The 11054-nt window shown below is 38.8% G+C and overlaps 1 pseudogene across 1 annotated transcript; it reads left to right on the forward strand.

Moving 5' to 3' along the window:
- The first annotated feature begins 1665 nt into the window (after positions 1–1665).
- LOC100965111 lies at positions 1666–3177 on the forward strand (annotated as a pseudogene). The gene has a single exon (XR_002774738.1). The product of XR_002774738.1 is annotated as a chromatin modification-related protein MEAF6 pseudogene (transcript).
- The last annotated feature ends 7877 nt before the right edge of the window (positions 3178–11054 follow it).

Here is an 11054-nt window from a genome sequence, read left to right on the forward strand (position 1 = left end):
AGGAAGGTATTGCTCCGTTATCTTTGTGCACTTAATAGTACTGTTGTGTTATCTGTTACAAGTTGACTTATAGTTCCTGAGATATAGAAATTAATTTCTATTTCAGGCAAAGCAGAATTAACATGGGTGGCTGGATCCACCAGCCAAGCCTGAGCATGGAGAGGCCACAGAAGTGAGAATGAAATCATTAGACAGCAGAAAATAAACAGAGCTGTAGGAAGCCCCCAAGGAGACAGAGGAGACTGGATGTGCTAAGGAGAACAAAGGTTAGGAGGGGAGGAGGGGAGGGCTGGGTGCATCCAGCAGGGCAGGGGCAGGGTGAGCCTTCCGGTCCTGCCCTCCTCTCTGCCTGACATTGCCCTCCTCCAGGTCACTGTCTGTCCTGTAGTGACTGCAAAAAGGAAAACAGGACCTCTAACTCAGCAGAAGTTTAGGGGAGGGATGTTAAACAGCAGTTCAGGAAGCTGGCCAAGTTAGGGAATAGAATGACAGGTCTGTTCATCTGCCCTGAACACTGGAGTATTATTACCTAAGGGGAGTGTCTTGCCTGAACAGAGATACAGGAGATTTTCTAATAGGTAAGGTTCCCTGGGGGAGGGTAGCGAGGAAATGAACAGCAGAAGAACCTAGATTATAACCAGGAATCTCTCTAATCCAGGGCATGAGTCTCCTGCCATCCCCAACACCCCCTTGTGCTGACTCCATACACTCCCCAAACTCAATGAGCAGGGACATAGCAGAGAATAGGCTTTCACGCTCCTCTCATGTCAAGACCAAATGGAATTTATCCCAAGAAAGTAATTTAACATTCCATTTCACTTGATATTATGAAAATGTCAATTCTTCCTAAATTGGCCAACAGACTCAATGTAATCACAATCAAAATCCTAGTAGGAAGAAGTTCCAGTTCCACATAAGATGAAATAAACACAATCTACAGTCTCTCTTGATGAAAGTGGAACAACTATATGAAGACTCTGTGAGTTGATCAAAGTAGGCAGATTGGGGGAGAAGAATATATTTGAACATACCACCTATGTAACAGTGAGTTTACTACATTTTTTGTCTGATACTCCCCAAACTGAACTCAGTGTAACCCGAAACCCACAGTGGGCATCTGTGAGCACAGAGGGAGAATACCCTCTAGTTCTGGCTTAAGAGGCAGGAAAGAGATCTAATGTTCAGAGAGTACAGGGATCTCCCACTTCTCTTTTCCATTTCTTTTTTCTTTTCTCCATTATCTCGCACCCCAATTCCCAAGCAATCCTGTGGCAGCAGCAGCAAAGGAGGCCAGAAGGAGCCTAAAACTCTGAGAGAGGGGAAACTTCCTGCCCATTCAGAGGAGCTGTGCTCCTAGGAGGGTGGGATGAATGCTTAATGTCCCCCCACACACACATCTTTCCACTGTCTGGCCGCAGGTGCAGGCATGGCCACAGGAAATGCATCACAGAACAAGGTAAATAGATCCCAGCTTTTTGGCCAGGGGACCAAGAATCACAGGGAATCAGAATGTGCCAGGGAGATGACAGAAAGGAGGAAGCTCAGGGAAGCAGCTCTGGGATCTAAGAACCGGAGGGATAATACCAAAAGGTCTAACATTTGTGTCATCAAAGTCCCAGCAGGAGAGGAGAAAAAGTGTGGTGTAGAAAAATATTTGAGAGCCCAACATGGCGATGCACAACAAGGCGGCCCCACCGCAGATCCCGGACACCCGGCGGGAGCTGGCGGAGCTCGTGAAGCGGAAACAGGAGCTAGCGGAAACATTGGCAGACTTGGAGAGACAGATCTATGCTTTTGAAGGAAGCTACCTGGAAGACACTCAGATGTATGGCAATATTATTCGTGGCTGGGATCGGTATCTGACCAACCAAAAAAACTCCAATAGCAAAAATGATCCAAGGAACCGGAAATTTAAGGAAGCTGAACGGCTCTTCAGTAAATCTTCAGTTACATCAGCAGCTGCAGTAAGTGCGTTGGCAGGAGTTCAGGACCAGCTCATTGAAAAGAGGGAACCAGGAAGTGGGACGGAAAGTGATACTTCTCCAGACTTCCACAATCAGGAAAATGAGCCCAGCCAGGAGGACCCTGAGGATCTGGATGGATCTGTGCAGGGAGTGAAACCTCAGAAGGCTGCTTCTTCCACTTCCTCAGGGAGTCATCACAGCAGCCATAAAAAACGAAAGAATAAAAACCGGCACAGGATTGATCTGAAGTTAAACAAAAAACCACGAGCTGACTATTAGAAGACTCATTCGTGCAGAAGCTTCCAGGCTATAGAGCCCTGCTTCCCATCTCCGACCTCACAAAGATGAACATCCCTCACCTGAGTGTGTGGCCGTCCACCTCGCTCTCCCAGACCCAGTGCCTGTGACTCTTGAATAGTTTGTTCTAAATGTGGTGACGAGTCATTTCTGTAAAACTTGGATCATTTAATTTGTGTCATTTTTAGTAACAGAATTGCAGGAAGACCAAAACCTGGTTATATAATCCCAACAAACTGCTAACCATGCATTTCTCCCTTCTTAGAATGAATGTCTTCCCCTAAACTGGCTGGCACCAGCTTTGTGTGTGATACCCATCAAGAAATGTTCTCTGGTTTTATCTCATGCTGAAAGTAGAACACAAGTCACATTTCAGACAGAGGCTGTAAATATCTGGCATTTTCTTATTTGGTTTTGTGTTTTATTCTTTTTCTATTGTTGTTTTTACCATTGTATTTTCTTCTGGGCCTTTTTTTGTAATGCCTTTGTACAGCTCATACCTTCCTGCTGGCATATCTGATAATCTGTTTCATGCAGTTGCCAATATTCTTAACGGAAAAGAAACTCTGGTTTGTTGTTAAGTAAAATGGGAAACTTGGCTCTTTGGTTTTTTGCAAGGGAAGGTAAAAGAGTGTTTATTTAGTAATTACCTATCTTAAATCTTTCTGAGTTGGAAGCAGATTCCTATTCAAGGAATAGGAAAAATGGAAAAACATAAGTTTGAATCAGTCCTTTCTATTTTTATTCTTTTGTATAAATAAAATTTCACAGGCTTTGACTTCTCATGTTTTACTTTTAAGCCTGTAATTGTTTTTTCACTTATTTATTCATATCATGCCTTATGGAAATTTCTTTCTTTTCCTATAGTTTTCTCTCTGCTGGTATTCGCCTAATTAAATAATTGCTCTAAAAATCACTGTGGCATCTGGAAAGACTAAACATTACAGCAGAAGCTGATAGAGTTTTGAGCAGAGTGAAAGATAGTGTCAGTGAAAATCAGTGTTGCCCAAATGATTCCCCCTTCCTTGCTAGGGTTGATGGACTTAGGGACTTGCTGATAATAGTTACCTGCCTTTAGTGCCTGGTGATCAACTGCACATTGGAATCATCTAGGGAGCTTTAAAAAATACTCAGGCTGGGGTCCCACCTCTAGAGACTCTGGGGCACAGCCTGGTTATTGAACTCTCTTTCAAAGAGTTCCTGGGATTCTGATAAGAAGCCAAGTTGAGAACTACTACATTAAGAGACTTTAATGGTTTGACTTAAATCCTTTGTTATGAGTCAGTCTAATGAATAAGATTTGGGGCCTGACCTTTTCTTTGACTCTAGTTATCATAATCCTTTACTTATGCCCGTATCTTTGTAAGAAACAGTTGTTCCATTTGTGATCATATTGGTAGAGCTGAATATGGATGGCATCTACTGTCATAACAAGTCTGCCTTGTTAGATGTGCAAAAGCTTTCACTCTTATTCTCAAATAAACTTTTTTTTGACTCTGTGACTAAAAAAAAAAAAAAAAGAAAAATATTTGAGAAAATAATGATTGAAAACTTCCCAAATTTGCCAAAGACATAGACCTATAGAAATTAAGAAGCTCAGCAAAACCCAAATAGAATAAACATAAGGAAACCTCTTCTTGACACATAATCAGACTGCTGAAAGCTAAAGACAAAGAAAAAAAAGTCTTACAAGCAACCCAAGAAAAATGATGTGCTAGAGTAACAATAATTTGCAGGATGGTGGTTTTCTTATCAGAAATTATGAGACAGAAATAAGTGAAATAATATTTTTTAAGTGCCAAAATAAAGACCTGTCAACCAATAATTTTCTGCTCAGTAAAAAGATCCTTAAGAAAAAAAGATGAAATAAAGACATTCTCAGATGAAGAAAAACTAAAAATTTGCTGCCACCATATCTTCTCTGAAATGACACCAGAAGGAAACTGGCACATCAGGAATGAAGGAAGAGCAACAAAAATGAGAAATATGGATACATATAATAGACTATTTCTCTCCTTTGGGTTCTTGAAAACGCTTACTGGTTGAAAGCAAAAATTATATTATCTTAGATAATTTTCAGCATAGGGAAAACTGGGGAGAAGGACAAAGAAAAATATATGATGGGAAATCTCTAAATCCCACTTGAAGTAACAAAATATTGACTTCACTAATGAAAAGTTAAGTATGTAGGCGGCAATCCCTAAAGCAAGCACTAAAAAATCACATATATGCATATTTATACATATGTAGTATGCATATATTTTTTAAATGCAATAAAATTTAAAGGAACACTAAAAGTGTCCAAAGACCCAAAAGGAGGCAGAAAAGAGCTGAGGAAACAAGCAGAAAGCAAATAATAGTAGACCAAAATATAAATCATTATACAGACTGTAAATGAACTGTCTAAATATATCATTTAAAAGACAGAGACTGTCAGATGATTTTTTAATTGACTCGGCTATATGCTATCTATGCAATGCCCATTTCAAATATAATAACATAGATAAGGTCAGAGGAAAATGATGCTACTATGCCAACATAAATCAAAAGAGAGCTAGACTGGATATATTTATATCAGGCAAAATCGACTTCAAAGTAAAGAACATTACCAATCATAAAGTGGGAAAAATTTAATTCACCAAGAAGGCACAACAGTTCTAGATGGACATGTATCTCACAACAGAACTTCAAAGTACACGGAGTAAAACTGACAGAGTTATTAAAAGGAAAAGTAGGTAAATCCACAATTATAGTTGGAGACTTCAACACCCCACTCTCAGCAATAGAACTAATGGATATCCCAGGTGTTATCCCCTGGTACAAGTTCGTGAATATGTTTATTTATTTTTCCAAGCATAAGACTAATTTCTTTTATAGGCTACAAAAGGGGATGCAACACCACTCAGGTAAGTTGCAAGAAGAATCATAATCTTGGTCAACAAAGACAGGCTCATTTCCCCCAAAGACTTCTGTCAGCTACATTGTAAAGTACAGAGTGTCCTAACTATGGCTCATACAGTCACTATACATAGGGAAAATGGGGGATTGGAGCTAAATGTACCTTTCTTTACAAAATATTCACTACAAAATATTCTCTATATGTTGGCCACCTCTTTGTAAAATTTTGCTTTGTAAAGGTATATTTTGCTACAATTTGCTACAATTTCCCATTTTCTCTATGCATGGCAACTTTACCGGCAACCTTTGGTATATTAACCTCAAGCCCTGAATCACGCTTCTTTGTTTTAGATACCACGTGGTGTAGAGCACAATTCATCAGCCATTTTGAGAAGGATACAAAGAATTTGAACTCAGACACATTTTAAAGAAACAGGAGATCTTCAGTTCTCAGAATGTTTACTTTCTAAGCACATGAGACTGATGGTCAATACCAATCACCCAAAGGTGGAAGTGAGACAACAAGCACGTTACACAGGCTGCTAGGTATCAGACCCGGTATTCAACAACCCTGCTGCAACAGGGCGTCAGCGTTCACCATGTATTCCTGCATATCGTGTTTCATTTAGGAACAGATCTTTAAATAAAGACAAGAAATAATAAAAGAGTGGAGGAGTTTCATCCAATCTTCAAACAATTTTAAATGTCAAATAATCAAAAATCTGTTACATTGCAGTATCTACATCCCAAACAAAAACAATTCAGCCTGGTGAAAAGAGGTTCTTAATTTCTTCTCTTCCTTCTTATTTGTAGTGTCAACAGATCAAAAGGCAAGTGTACTCTAAAACCAAATCTAAATATCTAAACTTAGTCATCCTTTTCTTTTGACTGTTAAGATCCTTCATAAATAATAACTAAAAGGGGTATGGAACTTTCCTTTGATTTTTCTCAGAGAGAAAAGCTTAGTTATGGCAACGAAAATGTGCTTGTCATACAAATTAAAATCAAAACCCCAATATCCCCTGGTCTACCCTATTGATAAACAATAGAATCAAACAAATTAAAATTAGAATCAAAGATTTGAGGAGTCTCAGCAACATTAGAGATGATTTAGCTAAACAATCTCATATCACAGATTAGAAAAATGGCGTTGTAGGGGCTCATGCCTGTAATCCTAGCACACTAGGAGGCAGAGGCAGGCAGTTAGCCTGAGCAAGAGTGACACCCCGTCTCTAAAAACATCCTGGCATTGTGGCGGGCACCTGTAGTCTCAGCTGTTTGAGAGGCTGAGCCAAGAGGATCACTTGAGCCCAAGAGTTTGAGGTTGCTGTGAGCTATGATGCCACGACACTCTACCAAGGGTGACAAAGTAAGACTGTCTCAAAAAAAAAAAAAAAAAGAAAAGAAAAGAAAAATGAAGTATAGTATGAAATTTGCCAAGGTTTCTTAACAAAAGAATTCTTGTTGCCTATTCACTAGCCCAATGTCCCTTCATTCATGAAATGCTGCCTGTTCTGTCCTGCTGTTCTCAGTGTTATAAAGGTAAGAAGCTTACAAGACCAGCTTCTCCGTCTTGAAAGTAAGGAGTATATGAGTGACATAAAGTAATCTAACTCCTCGTGCATGGAAAGTAAACAGAAACCTCCTGTGAACACCTGGGGAAGTAGATGGAGTGCATGAAGAAATTATCCCAGCTGCTGCAGCAGAGGGAGGAAAGACTGAAATTGACTTTATTTATCTATTTAAACAGTGAAGACAGAAACTGCCATGAGAAGAAATAGCATCACTGTTCAACCAAGAGTTAATGTTCATATCATTTTAGAAAAATGTAATCATTATTTATTGCAGATGACTTCTTGCCTCCTGCGACATTTCTTACACTGTGGCCAATGAATACAAGCTGTGTGGTCAGGAAAGAAAGAAAAGGAACCAAGGAAGAGAAAATCAGCAAAGATACAGAAGAACTGAACAACATCATCAACCAATTGGAAATAATTTATGTTTATACAAAATGGGGCCTAATAACAGCAAAATAAACATGATTTTCAAATGTACAGGGAGTGCTCATCAGAATAGTCCATCTGGGCCATGAAGCAAGCCTCCATAAATTTAGGAGAATTAAAATTATACAAAGTATATTCTCTGACCATAATGGGATCAAACTAGAAAACAGTAAGAGAAAGATAAAAAATATCCAAACACCCGGAAGTTAAATAATACACTTATAAATAATCCATAAGCCAAAGAAATCTCAGATTTCTTTTTAAAAAATCAGAACTGAGTAAAAATTAAAATATACTATGTCAAAATGTGTGGGATGCAGATAAAAGAACATTTAGAGGGAAGTTTATAACATTAAATGCTTCTATAAGAAAAAAATGGGACAGGGAGGTGTTTGGAGGGAGAGTATTTGACAGGATCTCGAGTAAGTACACAATGCAAGTGTATATTTCCAAACAACTGAGAATAAACTGTAAGTGTCTTACCACAAAAAATAAGTAAGCGAGGTGATGGTAATGTTAATCAGTTTAATTCAAGCATTCCATATTGTATATCAAATCATCACATTGTACCCCATAAATGTATACAGTTATGATTTAATAAAAAAAATTTTTTTAAACAGTCAGGCATGGTGCCTCATGTCTGATTCTCTTGCCTCAGCTTCCCAAGTAGTTGGGACTACGGGTGCCCACCACAATACCTGGCTATTTTGTTGTTGTTCCAGTTGTCATTGTTGTTTAGCAGACCTGGGCTGGGTTCGAACCCACCAATCACTGTGCTACAGGCGCCAAGCCAAGATTATTATTATTATTACTGTTATTTTGCTGAATGCAATTTGCTACTATTTTGTTGAGAACTTTTACATTTATATTTATGAGTTATCTTGTTCTGTAGTATTCTTTTTTTGTAATGTCTTTGTTAGGTTCTAATATCACAGTACAGTTAGCACTCTGTATAATCCTAGCACTCTGGGAGGCCAAAACAGATATATTGCTTGAGTTCAGGAGTTTCAGACCAGCCTGAGCAAGAATGAGGCCCTGCCTCTACTAAAAATAGAAGAAGAAAAAAAAAACGCTGGGCATCGTGGTGGGCTCCTATAGTCCCAGCTATTCGGGAGGCTAAGGCAAGAGGATTGCTCAAGCCCAAGAATTTGAGGTTGCTGTGAGCTACAGTGATGCCATGGCATTCTATGCAGGGCCACAGAGTGAGACTCTGTCTAAAAAAAAGAAAAAGAAAAAAATGTCTCAAATCAATGACCTAAGCTTTTACTTTATTAAGAAATAAGAAAAATACCATTAAATACAAAGCAAGCAGAAAGAAGGAAATAATAAAGATATGAAATTAATTAAATAATTAAAGAACAGAAATTAGTGAAACTGAAAACAAAAAATAAAAGTGAAAAAAATGAATGAAACCAAGGAAATAGTCCTTTGAAAGATCGTAAAATCAATAATCCTCTAGTTAAACTGACCAAGAAAATTAGACAGTAGACAACATACAAATACTAGTAATGGAAGAGAAAACATTACAAATATAAAATGTGACAACTAGGATGAAAAGGAAAAATTCTTTGAAACAAACTACAAAGCTCACCCAAGAAGAAATAGATATATTCTATAGTCCTGTGTCTGTTAGCAACATTGAATTTAAAGCTTAAACACCTTCTAGTAAAGAAAGCTCCAGGCCTAGATATCTTCACTGGAAAATTTTATCAAACATTTAGGAAAAATGCAATACTAGTTCTAAACAATCTCTTACATGATTTAGAACATGATGGAAACTTTCTCATTTCCTGATGCTCATTTCCTGATGCTAACTGTACTGTGATATTAGAACCTAACAAAGACATTACAAAAAAAGAATACTACAGAACAAGATAACTCATAAATATAAATGTAAAAGTTCTCAACAAAATAGTAGCAAATTGCATTCAGCAAAATAACAGTAATAATAATAATAATCTTGGCTTGGCGCCTGTAGCACAGTGATTGGTGGGTTCGAACCCAGCCCAGGTCTGCTAAACAACAATGACAACTGGAACAACAACAAAATAGCCAGGTATTGTGGTGGGCACCCGTAGTCCCAACTACTTGGGAAGCTGAGGCAAGAGAATCACTTAAGCCCAAGAGTTTGAGGTTGCTGTGAGCTGTGATGCCACGGCACTCTACCAAGGGAGACATAGTGAGACTCTATCTCAAAAAATAAATTAATAATAATAATAATAACCTAGTTGGGTTTGTCCTGGGAATACACATCTATTCCAACTTTTTTTTTTGGAGACAGTCTCACTCTGATGCCCCAGGCTAGAATGCCTTTGTGTCAGCCTAGCCCACAGCAACCTCAAACTCCTGGGTTCAAGCCATCCTCCTGCTTCAGCCTCCCAAATAGCTGGTACTATAGGCAACTCATCACAATGCCTGGCTAATTTTTCTATTTTTAGTAGAGACAGATTCTGCTCTTGTTCGGCTGGTCTCAAACTTGTGAAGTCAAGTGATCCTTCTGACTCAGCCTCCCAAAGTGCTAGGATTACCGGAGTGAGCCACTGCTCCAGGCCTCTTTCAACTTTTGAAAGCCAATTTAACTGACCTTATCAACAGCCTAAAGAAAAAAAAAAGCACATAATCATTTTAACAAAGATTTGACAAAATTCAACATTCTTGATAAAATCCTCCAGCAACCTAAGGGGAAACTTCCTCTACCTGATAAAAGACACCTACGAAAACAAAAACAAAACAAAACAACTCAGGGAAGATCATTCTCAATTGTGAACTATCGAATCCCCCCCCACTCCAATATTAGAAACAAAGCAAGGGTATCTGCTTTCACCATAACTATTTAACATTGTACTAGAGGTCCTGGCCAGTGTAATAGACTAGTCAAAAAATAATAAATTGGTACAAATGGTAAGGAATAAAAAAAAAAGTCTCTATTCCCAGATGACATAATTGTCTATATAGAAAATTCCAAAAAACTACCAAAAAAAGGTACTAGAACTAATAAGCCAGTTTAGCATCGTTGTAGGATATAAGGTCGGTCGGTATTCCACCTGTATTTCTTAGCCTAGAGTTTTTCTTTGCAACACAGTTCTCCAGGGGGTCCTGGACCAACCTTGTTCTTCCGCTTTCTCCTTTGCAGTTCTTGAGAATAACTGTAGAACTTTCTAGGAATACAACATCTGAAGCAACATCCGAAGATAGGGAGGAACTGACAGAACAGCTCGCCTCTGTTCCAGTCTTTCGGTAGAAACGGGATGCCCTTCAACACTTTACCCAGGTGGTCACAGTGTCCCTGAGGTATAAAACCCGTGGCAGGCTGCTTTCCAGGCCCCCTGCACTGCAGGGCGGGTGGGGCACACACAGATGAGATTCCAGCCACCCTGGGCACCTTCCCTAAGCCCAGGGGACTAGCTCACAATGAAGCCTAGGCTTCTGTTGTCTGTTACAGCCTGTCTGGAAGTAATAAACCCACTCCATGGGACTTGTATGGGGGCATCATTTATCAAATTAAGGTATTTTCTTTATACTTTTTGTTTGCTATGTATTTGAAAACTTCAGCGTATTAAGTACTTTTTTAACATCTTTTGAAGTGATCAGCATTTTTTTCTCCTTTGATCTTTTAAAGTTATGAATTTTATTAATAGATACGAATAGAACTGAAAGATTTAATAACAAAAGTGGTGAAACATTTTTATCTTACTAAGATAAATGGTACTAGTTCTAGAGTATATTTAATTTGCTAATGCTTTCTTTAAGATATTTACTTCTGGCTTGGCGCCTATAGCTCAACCGGCTAAAGCGCCAGCCACATACACCTAAGGTGGCGGGTTCGAATCCCCAGCCCGGACCCGCCAAACAACAATGACGGCTGCAACCAAAAAATAGCCGGGCGTTGTGG

Source organism: Otolemur garnettii, unplaced genomic scaffold (genome assembly GCF_000181295.1).
Source record: "Otolemur garnettii isolate 467f Iridium unplaced genomic scaffold, OtoGar3 scaffold00094, whole genome shotgun sequence".
In the NCBI taxonomy this organism is placed as follows: Eukaryota; Metazoa; Chordata; class Mammalia; order Primates; family Galagidae; genus Otolemur; species Otolemur garnettii.